Raw genomic sequence first — 24,803 nt, 5'->3', positions numbered from 1 at the left:
ACTTACACACACAAACTAATAATCACTCTAGCCACTTTATTAAGCAGACATGTATACCTGCTTATTAATGCAAGTATCTAATTAGCCAATCATGTGGCAGTAACTCAATGCTTTTATAAAAGCATACAGAGGTTCGAGAGGTTCAGTTGTTATTCAGACCAAACATCAGTATGAGGAAGAAACGTGATCTAAGTGATTTTGACCATGGAATGATCGTTGATGCCAGATGAAGTGGTTTGAGTATCTCAGAAACTGCTGTTAGCCTGGGATTTTCATGCACAATAGTCCCTAGAGTTCACAGAGAATGATGCAAAAAACAAAACAAAAAAAAATCCAGTCAGTGGCAGTTGAGTGGCAGTTTCATGGGGGAAAAAACTCTTGTTAATGAGAGAGGTCAGAGGATAATGGCCAGACTGGTTCAAGCCACGATAATATAATGGTTAGCATGACACTATTACAACTCAGGATGTTCTGGAGTTTGAAGCTGAATTCCACAAGAGTTTGTACCATGATACCACATGGGATTTCCAGTTTCCACATGCAGTCCAAAAACATACTGATTGATTGGTTAATTAGTGGGTCTGTGATTAGGCTAGGATTAAATAGGTGAGCTGCTGGCTGGTGCTGGAATAGCCTATTCCATGCTGTATCTCTAAATAAAATATTATCAATAAAATAAGCTGATAGGAAGGCAACAGTAACTCAGATAATACAACAGTGGTGTGCAGAAGAGCAGCTCTGAATGCACACCACGTTGGAGCTTGACGTGGATGGGCTACAGCAGCTGAGGGCCACACCAGGTTTCACTCCTGGACCTAATAATGTGGCCACCGAGAGTAAACACGAAGAAGGTTTCTCAAGCATATTGTGTGGAAGTGGATTGATGTAGAGAGTATAGTCAGTGCAATGAGTAGTTAATGGAAGCAGTTTCAGATCAAAGTGAAACTGATTTGTCTCTCAACCATGAAGGGAAATTTTTCATCTTCAGGTGAAATCTTATAAATCCTCTTTATAAGACAAAGGTGTGAAACCTGTGACGTACTGCCGGAGGACACACTGATAAATATCAGAAACCCCTTTGAAGCAACGTGGTTGCTAACTTTCCATTTTGCTCGGCATGGTTCTATACAAGGGCTCTGTTGCATAAGTAAGTAGCTATGGTGATAAAAACCGGAGATCTTAGTAGAATTCAGAAAATCACAGCATAGAATTAGCTAAAAAGAACACCAAAGGGCAGAAAATGTTGATGGAATTTGCTCATATGCTACCGAACAGTTATGGTAATGTAGAGGACAACATCAAGCAGGAAATTAGTGATGCATGTAAAAACGATATCAATTTTTAATTTACATAGAGCCCAGCCATAAAAAATTAGTGATAACACTGTGCAGGATGAATTCCTGGAGTGTGTCGGAGAAGTATTATTGGATCTGCAATTAAGGAATCTAACTGACGAAGACACTATCTTTCTTTCTGCCGAGTCTGTCAAATTGGAAAACTTAATTCGAAGGCATATGGGTTGAAAGGCAATGTATTAGGTGCGTTTAAGGAAAGCCTTCATTCCCCTCTCAAGCTAAAACACTTGGACATATGGGGACAGCTTAAGTCAAATAAGCCTATACAAACCAGACTTTAGAAAAGTGAGAAGAGAACTCATTTATACATACAATTTTCACTGGGGCAGATTGACTGGAACTTGGAAGGATTTTCTTCCCCTGGTTGTGGTGTCTACAATGAGGGGATGTGAGTGACAGCTTTTAGGACTGAGATAGGGAAGTGTTTCACACAGAGGATACAAAAAGGCAAAAAGGAAAGATGTGTACACATGCTACAAAGACAAAACATATTGAATGGCAGAACAGGCTCAAGTGGCCTATTCCTGCCTTCCTGCCACAAACAAGAGAAGATCTGCAGATGCTGGAAATCCGAGCAACACACACAAAATGCTGGAGGAACTCAGCAGGCCAGGCAGCATCTAGGAAAAGAGTACAGTCGACATTTTGGGCCAAGACCCTTCAGCAGGACTGGAGAAAAAAGATGGGGAGTAGATTTAAATGGTGGGGGGGGGGGAGAGAGAAACACAAGGTGATAGATGAAACCTGGAGGGGGAGGGATGGAATAGAGAGCTGGGAAGTTGATTGGTTCTGTCTCAGAAGGCCGTGGAAGAAAGAAAAGGAGGGAGGAGCACCAGAGAGAGGCAATGGGTGGGCAAGGAGTCAAGGTGAGAGAGGGAAAAGGAAATGGGGAATGATGGAGGGGGTGGGGGCATTTCCAGTAGCTTGAGAAATCAATGTTCGTGCCATTAAATTGGAGGTTACCCAAACGAAATATAAGGTGTTGTTCCTCCAGTCTTCTCCATTTCCCATCCCCTTTTCTGTCCCTCATCCTATCGCCTTGTCCACCCACCGCCTCCCTCTGGTTCTCCTCCCCCTTTTCTTTCTTCCACGGCCTTCTGTCTCTGTCACCAATCAACTTCCCAGCTCTTTACTTCATCCTTCCCCCTCCAAGTTTCACCTATCACCTTGTGTTTCTCTCTCCCCTCCCTCCAGTGTTTAAATCTACTTCTCAACTTTTTTTTCTCCAGTCCTGCCAAAGGGTTTCAGCCTGAAATTTTAACTGTACTCTTTTCCATGGATACTGCCCGGCCTGCTGAGTTCCGCCAGTATTTAGTGTGTGTTGGCCTGTCCCTGCTCCATTTTTTTTGGTTCAACTTCAAACTGTACTCCATTTCTAGTTACAGCTAGAGTAATTGTTCTGTGAGGCCACCCTCAGTGCCAAAGGGAATCTCACAGCAATCCTTGAATCGAATATATCATAGGAGATCCAAAAAGAAATTTCACTTACATTAGATGTATTAAGATGGAAAAGTGCTGCTGGCCTTTGCCATTGATGGTGCATGAAACACTTTGGAACACATATGACATTGCACATAATCTTATTAATTCAAGTTAACTTAACCGATTTTCCCTCATCTCAAATGACTTTATAGTACTGACAGACAGTAAAAATAGTTTTAACGTTAATGTTTGTGGATGTGAGCTTGAGATTCGCCTACATCAGTGAAATAACTGGAGAGGATTTCTTCTGAATGATGAAGCATCTGCGCAGCCTCTTCTTCCATCTGGTTTCTGAATGGACATTGAACCCATGAACACTGCCTCACTACTCTTTATTTCTGTTTTTGCATTACTTGCTTAATGATTATATATATATTTACTGTAACTCAGTTTTTTTGTACTGTATTTATCAAGTATTGCATTGTACTGCTGCCACAAAGTTAACAAATTTCATGACATATGACATATCTGGTGATATTAAACCAGATACTGAGAAGAAAAAGCTCCCAGCAGTATCTACCAACCTCTGTTAAATCTCCTCACATTGTCAATGCAGCGGGAGTGAAGGGATTTATGCCGATACTACAGAAATGGAAGTGGGACTGAGACCATCCATGTTGTACAACCTTAAACTGACCAATAGAACATAGAACCCCAAAGGATGTAAACAAGCCCTTCGGCCCACAATACTGTACTGAACCAATTAAGTTAGTAAACAAATGGCTAACTAAGCTAATCTGTTCTGCCTACACAATGTCCATCTCCTTCCATTTTCCTTACGCTCATGTGCCTCTCTAAACATCTATTAATATTTCTGCCTCTGCCACCACCCCAGCCGGACCTTTATAGCCACTCACCATTCTCAGTGTAAAGAAAAACTTGCCCCTCACACCTCCTTCGAAATTACCTCCTCTCTCCTTAAATTCATGCCCTTTTGTATTAGACACTTCAACTCTTTGAAAAATATATTGTTTCTCATAAGATTATAATCATTTATCAGATTTCCCCTCAGCCTTGCTACTCCAGAGAAAAACAACCCAGGTTTGTCCAACCTCTCGTTATAGCACATGCCCTCTATTCCAGGCAGCATCTTGGTAAAGTTCTTCTCAAGCCTTCACCCTCTCCAATCCTCGACATCCTTCCTTTAGTGGGTGACCAGAACTGTATGCAATATTCTAAATGAGGCCTAACCAGAGTTTTATAAAGCTGCTACCTAAATCCCTGACCTTTGAACTCAGTGCCTTGAGTATAAAGACAAATACGCTATATGCCTTCTTAACCACAACATGTGTAGCCACTTTCAGGGAGCAATGAACTTGGACACCAAGATCCTTCTGCTCATTAACATTGTTAAGGACACCTCCCTTTTGGTCTCTTTACATTTGACTTACTAAGGTGAAACACTTCACATGTGTCCACCTGCCATTTCTCTGTCCATATCTGCAAACTGACCTACATGCCATTGTATCCATTGCCAGTCTCCTACGCTATCCACAACACCACCAATCTTCATATCATCTGGCCTAACTACAGTTTTTTAAAGCTTCCCCTTCACTTCAAGCTGGCACAGGTGAACAACGAGACCAATGGTGACATCCTGCAGACAGCTGACAAAACTACTTTGTTTACTGCTTCTTCTCCTTTCAAATATGAACAATATGTAACTAAGCTGTGCGTGATTGGAACCTGTGATTTATACTTTGATGGCGTGGTTTTGGGCTGATTGAGCCATCTGCCACTTAGCTGCCTCCGAGGGAGTTGGGTGACTTTGGGAGCAGAGCTTGCGGCCTGGTGGTCTGAAAGCCTGGAGGTGAGTTGTGAGCCCATGTTCGACTCCATTGCTGCTCTCCGATTGAAGTATCGAGTAAGGTCAAAGTCAACAAAGACGAGCGGAAGATGGGCCGGTATTCGACCACTGTCTGCCTTTGCTTGACCAGTCTTTCCCACCCTCTCACGAGCTGCTGTTGGAGGAAAGTGCAGGTGCCTTGGGTTCCACATTACAAGGATTGTTTGGCCAGGCTCATGGCCATGGACTCATTTTGGGAGACTTTGAGGTTGATGGTGCATATGTTTTGGGATTCTGGTTACCATTTATTGCTGTTTTTGAGCAGTTTGATCAGGGCCATCCGGTGTGAACTGGAGCAGCTCAGTGAAGGCTGTCTCTGCAGCCTGCAGTCAGCTGGGGGTGTTGAACTAACCAGACTGAATAGTCCTGGACTCCTGGTCTGACGTTTGATATTCTATGTGTTGTTCACTCACTTTTTCCCCGTTTGCACAGTTTGTTCTTTTATCATGCCTTGCAGGTTTGATCTTTTCTGAATGAGTTCCATAGTGTTTCTTTGATTCCTGGCTGCCTGTGGCAGGACAAATCTCAGAGTTGTATTCTGTATACGTACTTTGATAATACATGTACTTTGAATCTTTGGCTCTTTGAAACTTACTAACCCACACCCATTTACACTTTCATCCAGGTCATTTATTTATACCGTATGTCAAAGGTCAGACAGCCCTGTGGAACAGCCACTGATCACAGACCTCGAGATTAAATACGTCCCTTTGACCACTGCCCTTTGGCTTCCGTGGGCAAATCAGTTCTGAATCCAAATGGCTAATTCACCTCCCATGCATCTTAGTCTTCTGGATGAGCCTCCCATGAGGGACCTTGTCAAACACCTTACTAAAGTCCACGTAGACAACATCTACTGCTCTGCCTGCATCAATCACCCTTGCCACTTCATCAAAAAACTCAATCAACTTAGCAAGACACAACTTACCCCGCACAAAATCATGCTGACTCTCTCTAATTAGACCATAGTTTTCCAAATGCTCTTAAATCCTATCCCTAAGAATTCTCTCCAGTAACTTCCCTACCACTGACACGAGACACACCAATCTATAGTTTCCAGGATTATCCTTCTTAATAATGAAATAACGTTAACTACTTGTCAGTCTGGGACCTCGCCTGTGGCTAGCAAGGACACAAAGATATTGATCAAGTCCCCAGCAATCTCTTCTCTTTCCTCTCTGAATAAATTGGGGTATAACCCATCAGACCCTGGGGGTTTATCCACCTTAATGCTGTCTATAATAGACAACATTACCTCTGGTTTTACCTCAAAATGTCCTAATCTAATGTCCTAAGTGCATATCGATACACTCGGTACTGGGCAGGTATTTCTGTCTCTCTCCAGATTCAAGATATAAAGGATTCAAAGTACATTTATTATCAAAGAATGTATAAATTATACACCTTACGAGCTGTTTACTTACAGGCAACCACAAAGCAAGAAACCGGAATTAACCCAATTTTAAAAAAGCAAGACCGTAACCACCATGCAGAGAAAGAGAGGGAACACACACACACACACACACACACACACACACACACACACACACACACACACACACACACACACACACACACACACACACACACACACACACACACACACACACACACACACACACACTCACTCTTTAGATCTGTTCCCCAGAGCAGCCAGAGTAGGTCCAAGCCTCAACCTCTGCTCATCACATTAGCAGGGCAAGAACACCACAAAGCTCACATGCGAGCAGTTCACAGCCTCGGTGCTGCCGAGAGGGGAATGAACATCGCAGGACAGTGAGAGAAATCAACCCAAGGGAGAATGGTTTCACGCTAGAGCTGGCAGAGAACAAAACACAAACTGCAGGATGAACTCAGGTCAGGAGGCATTTGTGGAGACAGAAGAATGATCAACATTTTAAGTCAACACAGCCATACACACTGCCTACTGCCAAACATCCTCTGCTTTCACAGATGCTGTCTGGCCCATTGAGTTCCTCCGGCAGTTTGCATTTTGCTCAAGATTAAAGCAAAGTTATATCCTAATTATAGCAGTTCCCCTAATATCATTAGCTTCAGGGAGGGGTGGCTACAGTGCACACCTTCCTACTTACATCAACAGTACTCAGGTCGAGAGGGTGGAGAGCTTTAAGCTGCTCAGCTTGGACATCAACCACATCGATGCTACCACCGTGAAAACTCATTTTTCTAACCAAGTTTGGAATGTCCCCTCTGACCCTCATCAATTTTCATTGATGCATCAAAGGAATCATCTTATCTGGACACTTCGCAGCTGGGAACAGCAACTGGTCTGCCAGGGACTACAGAAAGTTGTGGACACAGCTCAGTGCATCACAGAAAGCAGCTGCTATAAGACTATTAAATAGTTCCCTTGTACAATCAAATAGACTCAGTTTCACAATCTAACTCGTTATGGTCATGTACCCTGTTGCTCACTCAGACTGCACTTTCTCTGTAGCTGTTACACTTCATTCTATAATCTGTTATTGTTTTATCTTGTTCTGCCTCAATGCACTGTGTAATGATTTGATCTGTATGAGCAGTATGCAAGGCAAGCTTTTCACTTTTATCTTAGTACATGTGAAAATAAATAAACCAATTCCAAGTCCAGTTCCTGTCGCTCCATGGAGCCCATCTACACTTCCTACTTTTCAGTAGAACAGCCAAAGACCCCATGTGCCCTGGACATTCTCTCTTCTCTGCCCTCCTATTGGGCAGAAGATACTGAAGCTGGAAACCACGCATCACCAGGCTCAAGGACAGTTTCTGCTTCGCTGTTATAAGAACAGTGAACAGGCTCCTCCTGCAATAAGATGGACTCTTGACCTCACAATCTACCTCATTTTGACCTTGCATTTTATGTCTACCAGCTCTGCATTTTCCCTGTAACTGCAGCACAACAATTTGGCATTCTGCTATGGTTTTTACCTTGTGCTGCTTCGATGCACTGTCATAATGACAGCAAATGCTCAGCATGAGTACCTAGTTTGGATGAGTCCTGATGAACATCGACTGTACTCTTTTCCTCGATGCTGCCTGGCCTGCTGAGTCCCTCCAGCATTTTGTGTGTGTTGCCTGGATTTCCAGCATCTGCACATTTTCTTTCACCTAGTTTGGATTGTTCTGATTCTCCCCATATAATTAATAATCTGCCTTCAAAACATAATGAGCAGCAACCATTTTACTCATTCTTTTAAACTCATTTTCAGCTTACCCCCAGACACCCCTGCCAGATCCTAACCAGTCTGGATCTCATCTTTCTGTTAACAGCCATGATTTTGTAAACTTTGTTTACACTAATGTCGAAACATTGGAATTCTCCCTTAATTGATGAACTGAGTTAAATGCCAATATAATCACCTCCTCTACAAAGAAAAACACAAAACTGGCCAAACAAAACTGCACTGCATTTTTTCTGTTACTGTTTTACCTTGTTGTAGCTCAATGCACTGTGTAATGAATTGATCTGTATGAACAGTACCCGGGCACATGAGACAATAATAAACCAATCCGATTCCGGTTCCATAAACACTTTAGAAAGATTGTTAGGGTGGCTTGTACCCAGAATCAGGCTTTAAGACAACATCTGTGTTATTCCCTGAAGGACTTCATACGTTTTACAGTGCACCAATCCCTGAAGGATTTCATACATTTTACAGTGCACCAATCCCAGGAGGGCATCAACCCTTAAAGGCATTTTGTGCAGTGCGATCACAGTGGTGTAAAATAGGTAGCAAACAATGGTAGATAGGAAGATAATTGTTGCTGGAGGAAAAGATACAGGCTGAGAGAGAGCTTCTATTCAGGGTGGTGGGTGGCAGCAGAGCTTGCAGTACTGACGATAGAAAGGTGCAATAGGAGATGCTGTTCCTCACTGCCTGCAGAACTGTGAAGCAACACAGGCAGGGCATTTATGATTTGATAAGATGAGGGAAGGTTAAATGTATTATTATTTAAATGCTGCTTACACACTTCCTACCACATGGACTTGTAGATCACCTCCTACTATCACCCATAAATGCCCTTGTAATCCCACCATCACCCTCAGATTTTTGAGACCTCCAAAGGGACAAGAATGAAAAGCAGACTCAATGGCCTTCATCTTCTCTGTTTAAGCAAAAATGGCCTAGAAGCGAGGGAGACTGTCCACACGCTCACACCTACCCGAGGAGGCTTTTAATTCTTAACTGCTGACTGTCCTGAGAAGGTTGTCCTGAAACTAATGGGCAAATGAGGCCTCAGCCCAAGACAACAGAAACATCTACTACCATCCATAACCAGTTAGGTACAGTGTTCAACAAATATTCAGACTGATTTGTACGTTCCCTTTGATTTCATCAATTGTATACACCTGTATTAACCTTTATGTGGCCCTTCTTCTTCATTTTAAGTGCAGATAAACTTCACAGTATATCTGCAAAGGCCACCTTCTTCCAACTTCACACAAGGGGAAGAAGAAATGGAAAAGAAGATGCCAGAGGTGCAGTCATGGTGGATGGAGAGAAAGAGTAAGGAAGGAAAAGAAGAGTTTAACGATGAACATGTTGCAGGTTGTGACTTTCACCCCCTTAGTGCCACCTCAGAAATGGACACCATGAAGAGTGAGTGGCAGTTGACACCAGGCCTAGGGAGGTGGCAGATGTACTGTGGAGAGCATTCTAACTAGCTGAATCACTGTCTGGTATGGGGAGCGGGTGCTACTGCACAGGATCAAAATGAGCTGTGGAGAGTTGTAAACTTAGTGCCCATCGTGGGCACTAGCCACCATAGTATCCAGAACACCTTCAAGGAACGACGCCCCAAAAAGATGGCATCCATTATTAAGGTCCCCCATCACACAGCTTATGCTTTGTTCTCTTTGCCACCATCAGGAAGGAGGAGCAGACGCCTAAAGGCACACACTCAGCGATTCAGGAACAGCTTTTTCCCTTCTGCCATCCGATTTCTGAATGGACATTGAGCCCATTACCTCACTACTTTTTATTTCTTTATTTTTTGCACTGCTTATTTAACTATATATACATATATATACTTACTGTAATTCACATTTTTTAATATTACTATGTGCTTCATTGTGCTGCTGCTGCAAAGACAACAAGATTCTGATTCTAATTCTGATCCCCTACTTCATAGCTTCAAATGAAAGCCACAATTTTGTTGCAATACTGATTTCATTACCAACCGAGATGGTGATTGTGCAGTTATGCCTGCCTGGCCAGACGTGGGAGCATGGAGAAATCCTCCCCTTGCTCTCCTGGGAAGCATGATGACTTCCTTGCAACTGCTTGCCAGCAACGTCACACGTGGTGTCTTCTGGATGGAAGCACTTTGAAAGCTTTCTGCCTCCTATGTGTTCTTGCCTTGATCAAGCTGGACATCCTGCCTCTCTCATAGCAAGCTCAAACACCCTTACAGGAACTATCCAAAGTGAGCCTAGCCATCAGAAAACAGTGAGAGAGAAAGAGACGCTCATGAACAATTCACTGAAATCAAGGTCAACAAAGTCTACTCTTGGTGAATGGAGTGCCTGAGTGACCTCTCTAACGCAGTAAAGGCAGTTAATTGTTAGATATGATCAAGGTCTACTGTAACCAAGTGTTGAAAGACAGAGTGACAGTGACCTCAGTTGAAGAATCAGGCTCCGGACATGTGCTTCATGGTACATTTCACATAGCTCAATAACATCAGCTTTAGAAAAGCAGAACTTGCAAAAATACTGTTCATCGAGTTCCAATTAAGATGCAGCACCTTAATACTCTGTGAAAATAGTCTGTTTTAGGATGTCCATGTCTATACTCCCCACCCTGAGGACCCACCGCACATGTCAATTATATCATAGCAATGCTTCTAGCAAAGTATCGTCATCAGTGTTAACCCTAGTGAGATCTCCGCAAAATGATGCAAGCTTTGGAATACAATTTTTAAATAAATTCAGGAAAAAACACTGACTGTCAGTTGTAGCACACTTGGCAGGCTACTCAGGTACTTTAGAGTGCCTGCTGAAGGTGTCCCTATGTTGCCAGAGTATCGCATGAATTTGCAAATGATGCAAGAGGATGTACAAGGTTGCCCTGGTTTGATGGTTGTAGGGTGTTTCAACCTATAACAAGAAGGAAATGCACAATTTGATAATGCCATTAAATCAATGCATGGCACCGTGCAAACATCAGGAGTGCCTGGGTGAATATCCCTTTGGAATGCCAAGTCCAATTCCAGAATTTTAACAGGAAATAGTCACTACCATATTAAAACCTGCAAATCAGTTTTTAATATTCGATTTGCTTTTCAGTCAGTTACACCCTCCTGACATCAGTGTTGTTGGAAAATATTCAGATGCCACCAAATAGCTGTGTCAACGGAAACCAAAAGCAACAGGATACATCAAAAATTGTTAAACCAAATGGAAGATTTGTTTATTAGACAATGTTGCTTTCATGTTTATGAATTCAACACGTACTGAGGAGTTCTGGAGCAAAGCAATTGACAACACCAGATGTGGTTTCTTGCAAGTGATTTTTTTTGAAAAATCTCCACAGAACACCAGAACATCCATCAATTTATCCAAACACAACACGGGAGCTCAATCTAGTTTACGAAGATCAGAGCGATCTGAGTGCCTAGTGGAAAGATTTAATGCTGTTGGATGGCACGGGGGAGGAATCTTACTGGAATCCGGCGTCTGACAGGATATCCTGCAGTCTTAGGGTCAGCTTGCTTACTCCCTCACAGCATATGAAATACTTTCCCATTCTGACATATTTTCCTTCTGCTGTGCAGCACATTCTCAAGTACTATTTGTTTATAGGCCTAAGACATTTCAAGCTCATCTCCTACCATTGAGTTATCTGATTTCCTTATTGGACTTCTTCCTCTGGCATTCTGCATCCTCTCTAATGCAAGTGATCTTTGTTTAATCTATGTTCTATATCTTTTTCTAAATTCATATTACAAAATGAAGGCACCGAACATATCATTATATCTGCTGAATCTTTAAAGGAGTTAGTCGACCTCAGCGTTTCCTGTCTCAAAGAAGTGTTTTAATTGTAAGTTAATATTTCTTCACTCCATGTCTACTGTCTAGACAGTGGCAGAATCCAGACCTTGTGAATTTTACTTTTGCAAATATTACATGAAGTGAGGTTCCTCAAGGTTGTCACAGCTGTGGGTGGAGGGAGGTTCTAGAGGTGAGGATAAGCTCCCGCTACCTATTAAATACTCCCAAAGCCGTGCATCTCATATAGGCTCTGACAACCAAGTCCAGTTCCTAGCCTTCATGTGTGACTTAGCTACAAAGTTCTACAAAATCCTTTCTACTGACAGGAGGAGGAGCAAGTGCACATTTTTGGCACTTAACATCCAGGCAGATGGGGCTCATCAGCTGTATTTGGAAAACTCTGATTACAAACCTCCGCTGCCTTGTGGTTCTACCCACTCAAGGGGAAGATTTTGGGAAAAAACCCAGAGAAACAATTTGGAGCTGGAGTCCCGAAAGCTGTCCTATGTTGAGTTCAACACTAACTGGTAACTCCAGTAATACTCCTGGTGCCAAACTATATCGATCTCCGCCGTTCCTTTGAATTCATCAGCTGCCTAGAGAGGGGGAGCCTGCTGCATTGGCAACATCTTGCTCTCCAAGATGTGAGACTGTCCTTGCAAACGCCACCCCCCAAATGTTGAACGGATTCTTCCTCTGGGATACCCTAATCAGAGCAATTGAATGTGAACACAAGGAATTTCTGCTAAACCTCGGATAAGCTGTGTATTGTGTACAATGGCAGGTGTGCAGAAATAATCTCATCAGACTCAGAGTCCGGGTTACATAGTTTAACTGGTTAGAACCAGTCAGCATTGAAAGGAATAAAGGCACAAGGCTGAGAGCAGAGAACATAGAACAATGTTGGTTGTACAGCCAATAAGGTTACACAGGTAGGTCAGGTGACCTTGAGCCAATGGGATGGAGATTATCAAGAGTCAGGAGCTTCAAATCGGTAACAGCGGTAACTCCTTCCTGAGAATCACCATCACAAGGAAGAGCCCCTATGCCAGCGGCTGGCAGAAAGGATCGATCGTCTGGCCAACAGAGATCTCCTATTTCGGTGTTATAAATTGGGAAAATGGTCTGAGTGAGCATTGGTACAAATATTGGTACTCACTATTGTGTTTGGTATTGGTACTCACTGCTCACTCATTGGAGCAGTGGAATTCCTGTTTTAAGTTGTTGGCCCATGGTCAACATAGTTACATTATTGTTTGTGCAGAGACAATGAAGCATGAGCTTCGATTAATTATGAGTTGAGCAGTGAGTTTCCTAACCTAGTTCCATTGATGAATGCTCAACAGAAATATCAAAGTCCAAAGTTCAAAGTAAATTAATTATCTCAGTGCATCTGCAGTATGTCACCATATACAACCTGGAGATTCATTTTCTTGCTGGCATTCAACTCACAGTAAGTACAAAGACACACGTGAAGGTATTGTTAACTAAAATTTCATGTAAGCTCCTTACCTTAATAAATGAAGTTTTAAACACATGTCTTAGGTCACCCTGTTGAATTCAGTTTGGTAGGACCCAAACTGTCCTGCTTGGGATTGGAACTCAAACTGGAATTTGATTGATTTGTTGGTGTCACATGCACCAAGATGCAGCAGGAAATATGTCTTGCATACTGTTCATACAGATCAAATCAATACACAGTGCATTGAAGTAGAACAAGATAAAACAATAACAGAATGAAGGACAAAGTGGATCAGTTACGGAGAAATTGTAGTGCAGATAAAGGATCATAACAATGCAGACCGTGAGATCAAGAGTCCATCCTATCATACAAGGTAATATTTAATAGTCTTATAACAGTGGGGTATAAGCTGTACTTGAGCCCGTTAGTACGTGCTTTCATTGTCTGTATCCTCTCTTCAATGAGAAGAGAGAAATTCCAGGGTGGGTGAGATCTTTGATTATACTAGCTGCTTTCCTGAGGAAACGAGAAGGAGAGACAAAGCATTCAAAGTAGTAACAAAAGAGACCACAAAAAAAAGTTTAAGTATGAAGAAATTAGTTGTAAAATTGTTGCAGTGAAATAAGGAAGAACAAGAGTATTCCTCGTACATTACCTCAGCCACATATATTGCACTGTCCTCATCAACACAACTCTCCACACTAGTCCTTAACTAAGATTTGCCTTTGAGATTTCTTTGAGTGAAAAGCAAACTATCATTTTCTTATATCCCCAATCTCTTTTGTCCAAAAGAATAAAAGCATGAAGCAATGCTAGAATTGTAACAAAGCTACAAAGCTTTTATTTTCGTTTGCACCAAATATTTTGTAAATATATAAAACCGCGTGGCTGTGACTTTGAAACAGCAAATGATAGAGTGATAGAAAACAGCCTGTCAATGCCATTTCAAATTATGTGTTCTCCATGGAAGATTAAATTCTGAGCAGCTTCAATAATCTGTTTGTGAAGCAATATTTTTATTAAAGAAACTTATCTCCAAAAAGACAAAGGATGTATTGTGCAAGTAAATTTGATGAGGGATAAAACGGATGCATGCTACAAAAAGGTTCTCTTTGATCCAAGACAATGTTTGCATTCTGTTCAGGAATAGGGTAATTTTCTTGACTAATTACTGCAGTTCAACTGTCAGATAGAATTACAGTGTTTCCCTTTGTATTAAAAGTCTTCTGTTTTAAAAGCAAATTACTGCTTCTGTGCAGTTGTCTCGTTATACAGATCTTCTGTTTAGAAGTTATATATATATCCTGTTTTTCACAATTTAATTCCAAAACTGACAAGAATTGGCACGGTAATAATTAAGTAGAGAACTACTGGCTTAAGTCTATCGATTAGCATGACGTTGTACTTAACTTTCAAAAAACTTGTGGTCAGGATGTCATAGACTAATATTTCTGCTTTGTTATTCTCATTTCTTTGAGGTTTATTCATCACAGAACAAGGACATGAAACTAATAGGTGGCTTTGGTTTGTGATGCTTGACACCAAAAAATGTTGATGATCATTGTTCATTTTATGAGCAGCATGAAAACTCTGCTGTCCTCATTAATATTTCAGTGATACCTATCAGTTAGAGCTAGCACAAACAATGGACCTATGCAGGTCCATGACAAAAAACGCAAGGTGACATCTAGGGTTCCCTCAACAGGTTTCATGGAAAAGTATTAGAATAAGGTCCCATCTACCCTCTCAGGCCAGATGGCAAGGCATTACTTCAAAACAAGGTTTAACCCCTCCCCCAGCACCTGAAAGCAAATGAACTGATTATTGTGTAGCCCTTTGTGTAAACCAGTTGTTCAGATAGCTTGTTGTGATCCTGGCTTTGTATCCTTTGCTATACTTCAAGACAACTTGAGGTTGTGAAAGCCACAAGGTATAATATGTTAAGACAAAGAGCTGACCACTAGAGACTGAGCTAAGAAGACACTTGTAAATCCTTGGAATTATCTACGCCAGAATTTGTAGTCTGTGGGTGAATCAGAGATAATGACAATGAAGAAATTAAGTGGAGTTGCTGCCAAAGATCTACTTGTGAATGGTGGAGCAGGCTAGAGAAACCACAAATTCAATTTCTATTTCACATCATTTTAAAATGGAAGCATTTTTTTTCTAAACAAATAAATTCTGAAGGGAAGTACTTAAAAAAGAAAATCCTAACCAGGCAAGAATGTTTGAATTACATTAACTGATCCCATATAATTTCCCATCTTTGGCAATATTTGTAATTAACAAAAAGAGAAAGCAGATGAGGCACTTCCACTTTCCCATTTGCTAACCAACAATAAATGGATATTTCCAATTTAAGTTAACAAAAACGTCATTCTTCCATCTCATGCTCAAGAGAAACTAGTCTCGGATTAGAATAATCCACATTTGCTCTGTTCTTCAAATACCTAGTTGTTGTTCTGCAAAGGAAGTAGTTTGATGACTACAGCATGATTATAGTCAGCTATAAACCCAGGTATTGCACATTCATTTCAAAAATGTAGCAGTGTCAATTCTTATAGACTTGTTTCCCATTATTTATGTTCATTATTAAAAAAGAAATGAATAAATTATATACATATATATTGGTAATTACAACACAAACTCAACCAATATTTCTGCAATTATATGATATTTCATTATCTTTAGACTAATTTACATGTGATCATTATAAGCAAATAGCTATAGTCATTAGATTTCAATCAGAGTGCATGTTAATTATCATAAGAAATGCAAATAACATTATGAAATTACCCCATGAAAACGAAGTGATATAATAAAATACAAATGAAACCCAACCAATTGTATCTTATGTAATTCTTTTTAATTACCACCTGTGATGTTCGCTCTTCTTTAGCAGGCACAATGTGATAAAATCCTACAACCGGTTTGCCTTTACTTATTTGCATAATTTCAGAAGTACACTAACTAAAAAAAAGTGATTGTCAAGCTTATGATCAAAAATGATCAGAAATAAGTCAATGACAGCCTTTTTAACTGTTTTCAACTAGATTTGTTATTTTATATTCTTTTAATATTTCCTGGATATTGCTGATAAGCGGTGATGGTCTTGAGTGAAACAATCAGCATTATTCCACTTACATTTCAACAATCAAATCCAAACACACCAATGGTTGGCAGCATGTCATAGTGTCAAAGAATCATTGTACATGTATTCCAAAATGATCAATGGCTAATACCTTTGGGCTCCAATAGTGGAGCTCAAAATTCCTGATCTTTCCCAGCAGTTATTCTGAAGTAGAATGACTCCAGGATCCTGAACCAGATGGAACTGGTAGAGACATTGTTACCCCATGAATTAAAATGCAAATTGTAGAAGGGCAGGAAAGAAAGTCAAAGAAATGGTAAATAATTTTATATCTTAAAAATAGAAATGCATTTTGTAACTAATATATTGTTCCCAGGGACAATAAGTTGGACATGAGAGCAAACAATCGACCTCATTATGATCTTGCACATTATTGCTTTCCTGCATTGTACTTTCTCGTAGCTGTTGCACTTCATTCAAAGCTCAAAGTTCAAAGTAAATTTACTATTAAAGTATATATATATTACCATATGCAACCTTGAGATTCAGTTTCTTGCCAGCTTCCTTATGGCAGCAGCAAGAAGAGTGCATGTCCTAGGTGGTGGAGGTCCCTGATGATGGATGCTGCCTTCCCACACAATGTTCTGTGTAGATGTGCTGAATGGTTGGAAGGGTTTGCATTGTTAGTGCTTGACGTTCTACTATCTCAATGCTCTGTGCAATGATCTGATTAATATGAACGGTATGCTAAAAAAAAATTCCAATGTATCTCAGTACATGTGACAATAATAACCCAATTCCAATATGTTTTAATCATTTGAATTGTTAACTGTTTACCTGTTTTTTGTATCTATGAAACATTTTAATTTTTTTCATCTCTGATCACTTTTCAATATTTATGAATATCAAAGATATTTGGGCATGTTCAAACACATGGATAACGTCGACAGTCAGCAGAGAAAAGCCCAGGGCCTCATCAGCTGCCACAGCTGATGGACGAGTTTCATGGAAGACAATCAAGAACCCAAGCTACCCCGCTGGAGCTCACTACATTGCAGAACAGCAAGGTAGCTCTTCCTTGTCCAGACAAGTTTGGCTGTTTATAACCATGGGGGCTGAGCCCATTCCATCAAGTTCTGGCCCACTGTGTGCATGAATTTAAATTGGTGCGGTCAATGCAATAGCATTGCTTCAGCACTGATGTGAAAACAGGGGAGACGGCAAACAGTATCAGCATTGGCTCAGTAATAACAGCTTCATAAAGTCAGAAGGGTGTAGTTTCAAGTTTGAGTGCTTTAATTTAGCATGTATTGTGGTAGGGACCATTTCTAGAAGAGCTGTCTACTGAGATTCCATCCAGTGATATAGAAAAATTCTACAGCACTATTTCAAAATTCAAAGTAAATTTATTATCAAAGTACTGTCTATGTTAGAATATACTACCTTGAGATTCATATTCTAGCAAGCAATTACTGGAAAAAAGAAATACAATAGAATCTTTGAAAAACAATACTTAGGCAAAGACTGACAAACAACCAACGAGCAAATGAAGTCAAACTGTGCAAGGAAAAAAATGCAGAGAACATGAGTTCATAGGATTAGATCAGAGTTGAGGTGATTGAAGTTATCCTCGCTGGTTCAGGGGCCTGATGATTGTGGGGTAATAACTGTTCCTGAACCTGGCAGTGTGGAACCTAAGGCTTCTGTATCTCCTGCCTGATGGTGATACAGGGAGAAGGCATGGTCTGGATGGTGGGTGGCTTTGATGTTTTCTTGTGGCAGCGCTCCATGTAAATGTATTCAATGGTGGGAACAGCTATGCTTGCAATGTATCTGTTCCATTCCTGGGCTTTGGCGTTTCCGTACCAGGTCATGATGCAACCAGTCAGGATACTCTCCACGGTGCATCTGTACAAGCTTGTCAAAGTATTTGCACCAGAGCCTGGAAATATTCTAGCCAACACCTATCTCTTAGCCAAAACTTAAATGGAACTTCCTGATTGTTTTTTGTTTTAATCATGTTCATGCTTGAGAAAATGGTGTTTGATTTATGTTTAATTTCTGATTTTATTCTGAATACCACTTATACAATGCTGTAAGCCTGTGCTGCTGCTGCAACCAACCTATTCATTTCACCTGTGCATATGTATACTTGTGCATATGACAATAATCTGTACGTTGGTTTAATTAAAATCTAAACGCCAAAAACTAGATTGGAACAAGCCCGCTTGTGCATCTTTTTAAGCACAGTGGACATTTTAATGATGCTTGCACACAAATCCCACTGAAATCTGAGCAATCAGGAAGTTAAGTTAGGTATTTCCTGAAGCAGTTCAGCCTAATACTTATGCAACTTCCTCTCAATATGTTGCACATAGAGTGACATCATAATAAGCATGCATTTATTTACTTCCAGCCAAAAACTGGTCAAAATGTGTTCTACAGATTGTGTTATTGGCATAGTATTCAACAAGGAATGCTGAAAATGATGAAGCCAGTATGATTTAATGTGATGTAAGTAATTTTAAATAATTTGCCTGTGTTTTTTTCTGCCATGTGACACTAATTCCATTCTCAACTCCTGGTCACATTATAAATGCAAGCGATTCTGCAGATCCTGGAAAACCAGAGCAGCAACACTTTGCACTGATTTTGGATGATCTCAGTATTCCCCCATCCCTCATCCGCCCCCTTCTCCATCAGTCTGAAGCATCTGCCCTTCCCTGGCCCTGTCAGGCTGCCCTCAATTTCTCCTCTCCCTCAGCCTGGTATTTAATCCGCCATCCCAATTCCCCTGTTGATTTCCCATCATCATGCTGCTTTGCTCTCCCTCCCCAACCACAAAATAGTCGGGCATTTGGATAGTTAGATGGGAGGAGTGGTGACAGGCTGACCAAGACCAAGGGTCCCAGAGGAAGTGTGACTAATGCTAACAGGTCTGTCGAGTAAGGTTGGACCTGTGTGAGCTGACAAGTGAGATCAGACTCAGCATTGTGAGTGGCAGGTACTTTATCATAATAAAATTCATAGAAAACCACAGGTGATTTATTGAAAATGAACACATTGTCCCAATGAAATGCCATTAAATCACATTAGTTTTATTATTTTTACAATGGTCTTTGGAGTGATGCTGTCAATACTCAAACATTGACTGGTTTTATTGAAAGGATATTTAGCTGATTGGATGCTGACCAGAGACAAAAGTCTTCGTGACACTCAAGGTTCAATTACTTAAGAGATGATAAATGAACCTATGAATATAGATTAATTGTTGTGCTTCAACTCTAAGGGAAGGTCCCTTGATTCTTTTGTTCCAAAATAGACTAGTTTCAACCCAGAACGGTGATGTTTGTTTAATGTAAGAGAATTTGTTTTAAATTTTATTTTAGATCTATGGGCCTATGGTGAATATGTACACTTTGAGTAGTTGATGGAAGTAATGCAGTCAGTCTGTTCATGTGAAGAACGGTAGTCAATAATAGCTTCTATGACAAATTCATGCATCCAATTTAATGTTCCCTTTTTTATAAACTACCATTGGCCGTCAAATAAAAGGAAGCCTGAAGGGCTGAATGCATAAAGCAAACGCCTTGTTTGTGTGCCATTTGGAGAGCTCTGCTCATCTGTATAGAATCCCACAATCTGCTCTATTTTACACCCTTCATGCCTTTGTCAGGGGTACTGCTTCAATTATTATGAAGACTAATTAAGGAAGTGCTGACTGAAATAAAGCCTGATAAGCTGGTTTATTTCATACTATACTAAACATCCAGAAACAGCTGCTACGATTTAACTCATTTGATCTCCTCACACTTTCCAACACTCTCACAGATTTTTCCCTACTGGAAATCCCCTTATTTTTAACCTTGTTCATGGCATTTTATCAATTCAGTCAAAAGAAGTATAGCTAGGTTGCTTCAATACTTCCTGGACCAGTAGCAATACAATGAGATGGAGGTGTTTATCATTGAGGGAAATATGGAAAAATTGCATCATTTGACACAGTTTGATGAAACACTAGCACAAATACTACCTCAACATCATGACTAAGTCTAAAACCTATACCACAGTTAAAGGTGATTAACAGTCAGAAGAGACTTCTGCTATCAAAAAAAAGTTAGTAGTTCATGATCATGCACCTTAATAAAGATGCCACAGTTGCTATTGAAATCCCATGTATTAATAGAAGTGTTTCTGAAACATACGTATTAACAATGAACATAAATACAATTATTATTAAAATTTAAACATGTATGGTTAAAAGACCACAACAATTTGAAGAGAATTTATGACTTTATAAGCTTAGAGAAAGAAAAACTGTACAATGCAGCTTAGTTATTTTTCCCCAAATACACTGTAAATTGTTAGCACTGTAATCTAAAGAGTTGATGTTCAAATTTTTCCAATTTCCTGACATCTTTCAAGAGAAGCAGCAAGACAGCTGAAACTTTTGTCACCATTTGAAATAGAAGGAGAAATTATTGTCAAAGAAGCTAAAGGCATATGATAACATCTAAGCATGGAGAATATTTCAGGGCAAGAGATGCAAGATAATTCAGTTGGTTTTGCTCTCCTATAGATTTGAATAGGGTTCAAGTCTTCTCAATCTACACATTATCAAGAGTTCTAGCCTCTGTAATGCTGTGAGATCTTCTTTTGTATATCAGCAAGAAACAGACCAAGCTATGTTACATGCAGTCTTTTTTGAATATTCCCACAACACTTGTTCCTTGAAAGCTTCCATAACTATTCTAAGTGATGGCTTGGTTGCTCCAGTTCAAGCTGGATGACGTGAAGGAATATGAATCTGGTTAATGCTCGTCTATTGAATGAAGTTTGTGAATTAGGGAGATTAAAACTGAGACCCATTGTCAGAAACAATCTCAGAAAATGACATGAGTTATACACACAAAATGCTGGAGGAACTTAACAGGTCAGGCAGCATCTTTGTGGAGGAATAAAGAGCAAACATTTTGGGTCAAGACCCTTCATCAAGACTCACCAGGATCTATCAGAAAATGACTCAACTCATCTACAGAATGTTCAGAAGTGGTACATGAACAGGTGGGTTTATCTTCAATTAACTCTGGGGATAAGCTCGCACTACCTATTAAATGCTCCAAATGGCTTGTGTCTCAAATAGCCTCTGATAACAAAGTCCATCTCCTGGAATTCACATGTGGCTTCACTACTAAGCCCAGGGGAACCCTTTCTACTGAGGAGAAGAAGCAAAGGCATGTTACTGGTGCCTTAAAACCAGTCGCTTCGGGCAGGTAGGGCTCATCAGCCATGGTCGACAGCTTATCTAGGAGAAGGAAAATTCTGCTTTCAAACCCCCACTGCTTATGGCTATACCCGCTCATGGAGAAGGCTTCAGTGTAAAGCCTGAAGAAAAATCTAGAGTTGGGGTCTCTAAGGCAGTCTACACTGAGTTCAACATATGAAACTGTATCATTCCCTGCCGTTCATTTGGATTCATTAGCTGCAGAGAGTAAGGGGAAACCTGCTACATGGGCAACAGCTTGTACTGCCCTGGCTTACACACTAGCTTGCGCAGACAGCTAGGATGCAACATCCAAGGTCGACCCCAATCAGCTGAAGGCCTACTTTACGTTAAGAAAGCTCAGGAAGACAAGTGACTAGCAATACAAACTCTAGAAGGATCTGTGTGTAATTTTCCGCCTTCCCTCAAAATGACATAGTTCAGGATCTGGTGCATTTATGATGGCCTATATTTCTTCTTTCACTGGCCAGAGTTCTTTGTCATCAGTCTTCAAGTCGGGGCAGGTAGTTTCTGTTTGCAAAAGCATCCACAATCACATGTTAACTTTTCATTGTATTCATGTAATTTTATGAACCTCTAAAATCCAAAGATTTTCTTCTTATAGATTTATGACAGGGAATATCTTTTCTGGCCAAGAAAATCTTGGGTGAAGATCTGAGTCTGCAGTTAAACCATGGAAGTGAGCTGAACCATTTCTGCCTAATGACTATCTGTGTGCAGTTATGGAAGAGCTCCAATTTTGTGAATGCCATTGACCCTGCTAATTTAGCTTTCTAATTTTACAAAGTGCTCTTCATCTGTTATCCTCAGGCTGAATAATTCCTCTCTACTGTCAGAAATGATATGGAATTCCACAGCCACTGAACATTTTAACACCTCTGCAGAACTGGTTTTCTCTGTCCTGACAGCAGAATCTGCACCAGATTTGCCTTTCTCTGTTGCTGCAGAATCAGAGTTTGCACATCAGTGTCATTAGATTTCCTTTGGGCCTCTACTTGAGACTCATTATATGTCTTTTGGACTACAAATAAGCAGCCCATATCCCCTGGTAATTATTAATCAACAGAGCATTGCATGAAAGAATGTGATCTTCAACAATCTCTAAAAATGGCTATTTGTTCTCACTACTAATATATAGTTTTAAATGTTCAAAGGCCATTTATTATCAAAGTGTGTATGCCAAATACAACTCTGAAATTTGTCTTCTCCAGATAGCCATGAAACAAAGAAAACCATGGAAGTCTGCTCAAAGAAAAACAGCAAATCCAACCCCCACACAAAAATGAACAACATGATCATCAACCCACAAACTCACCTCTCGTGCACAAAACACAACAAGAACATTGGCCCCCAAATCTCCCTTTCCCCATACAAAAAAATTAACAAATGCAACAAAAACAACAACCCCTCCCCCCACACAATAAATATAATGAGAAATAATGGGTGAAAATAAAACCATAAGACTGAAAAAGTCCATAGTCCATCATCCAAATCCATAAATGCAGAACATTAGCAACATCCCCCGACATCATCGAAAGAGAGGCACACCACTCAGATGCAGGGACCTACCCTCCAAGCGCAATGACAGACCACAGAAGCTCCTTCTCCAGCAGCAGATGGATCCCATCAGTGATCAAAATGCAGGTAGTCAGCACCTTCCACATTCACCTTGATGCTTCAGTCTTCCTCAACACTTTAATCAGTGAATAATAGTCACTGTAAGTGGCGAAATGGAGTTGAATATCAGCTCGTACCCCGATTCCTTTCAAAGATTCTTTTCATCAATGCCTCGAGGGTTCAAGCCTGAACTTGCTTCCCAGAATCTTCTTGGAGACAGCAAAATGCTGAACCACTCATCAATCTCCAAGCTATAAATGGAAGGCTCTAACAGCTCCAGAAACACATTTCAGTTGAAAATGGCAGACGTAAAAGAAGTGAAATGACAATCTCATGATCCATCTGGAATATGTCGACCAAGGGAGTGTTGTATGCAGGCCCTATTCTTTAACGTATTTTGAAGAGATTTACATTGCACAGTTAATATGGTTTATGGAATGTAGCATGAAAATCGACAATAAGAGAGAAAATAGTGAAAACATGGACAACAAGAAAAAACACGGCATGAAAAAGAAAACATTTTCCTGCCAAATATAATGCAACAGGTTTTTATCTTTTGTTGATCTATAGCTATATAAAAAAATGAGCAATAAAAATACAGGAGAAGATGATTGACTTCCGTCAACATCTAAATACAAAGCCAATAAAAACAAGATTAAATCAAAGCCTCTACAAATAAAAATCCAGGACATTAAACAGTGGAGCATGAAATGCTGGCTTTAACATTGGACTTGATTAATCAACAGAATCTAACTATGGACTTGCTATATAAAGAAAATCTCAGGAAGCACATTGAATACACAACAAACCCTAGGTCTACTAACTATAGAACATAAAGTATGTAGGTACGAGAGGCATTTGAGTCATTCTAGCCTTTTCAGAAATGTTTAAGCCTGATCCCAAACACATCTGAACAGAAAACGGTTGTTTAGTAAAATTCTTTAAGAGACAACATGATCCATATGACCCAGTTTAATTAAAACTGTCTGAGATCAAAGTAATCAATCAATGTACAAAGGTGAAATGACCTATAAAATATCTAAAGTACAGGATTAATATCATGGCTGAGGACAGAAAATATGAAGATGTAACCATCATCCATGGCAAAATGAAGCTAGCAATTCAGTCAGGCACATATCACAAGTCAGCTGGCATTTAATGACAATTGTTGAATTTAATTTCACAGTTGAAATTTCACACCAAGACTTTTGAGTCTTGCTGTTATCCCATAAGTAATATCTAACAGTACCAGAACATTGAGGATGAGCTGGCCTGGGAGTGGTTGATGAAAATATTGCTGAGTAAAGGGACCAGAACTCTGCCATGGACAGTCCCTAGCCCGGCTGTGGAAAGAGGAAGGTTGGGCATGGGGCTGGGAACCCCATCCTGTAAAAAAAACCAATGCTACAAAAACACCAGCAGAAGCTCTATAGGCCTCACCTCCAGGAAAGTAAGGGTACACTAAGGAGATGGGCTACATCTAGAGACAATCTGAAAGACTGGGCTAGAAACGAGTACTCTGGTGAGCTACTGTCCAGCGGCACATGCCCCAATAGGGCTAATGGGTCTTAAGTGAGTAAGTAAAGGGACAGGAGATATATGCCTTGCTAGAATAGCCAGAGTTCTCCAGTTATGCTTTTAAGAGGTTGCTTGCAGCACTTCAAAACTTCCA

The 24,803-nt window shown here is 40.4% G+C and overlaps 1 protein-coding gene across 3 annotated transcripts in view; it reads right to left on the bottom strand.

Annotated features, from left to right (window-relative positions):
* The window catches only part of thsd7ba (thrombospondin, type I, domain containing 7Ba), a 976,604-nt gene that overhangs the window by 754,166 nt on the left and 197,635 nt on the right, over positions 1-24,803 (bottom strand). The window lies entirely within an intron of this gene.

The sequence above is a fragment of the Hemitrygon akajei genome, chromosome 2 (genome assembly GCF_048418815.1).
Source record: "Hemitrygon akajei chromosome 2, sHemAka1.3, whole genome shotgun sequence".
NCBI classification, from domain to species: Eukaryota; Metazoa; Chordata; class Chondrichthyes; order Myliobatiformes; family Dasyatidae; genus Hemitrygon; species Hemitrygon akajei.
The sequence above is the reverse complement of the archived record's forward strand: the minus strand, read 5'-3'. Positions and strand labels throughout refer to the sequence as shown.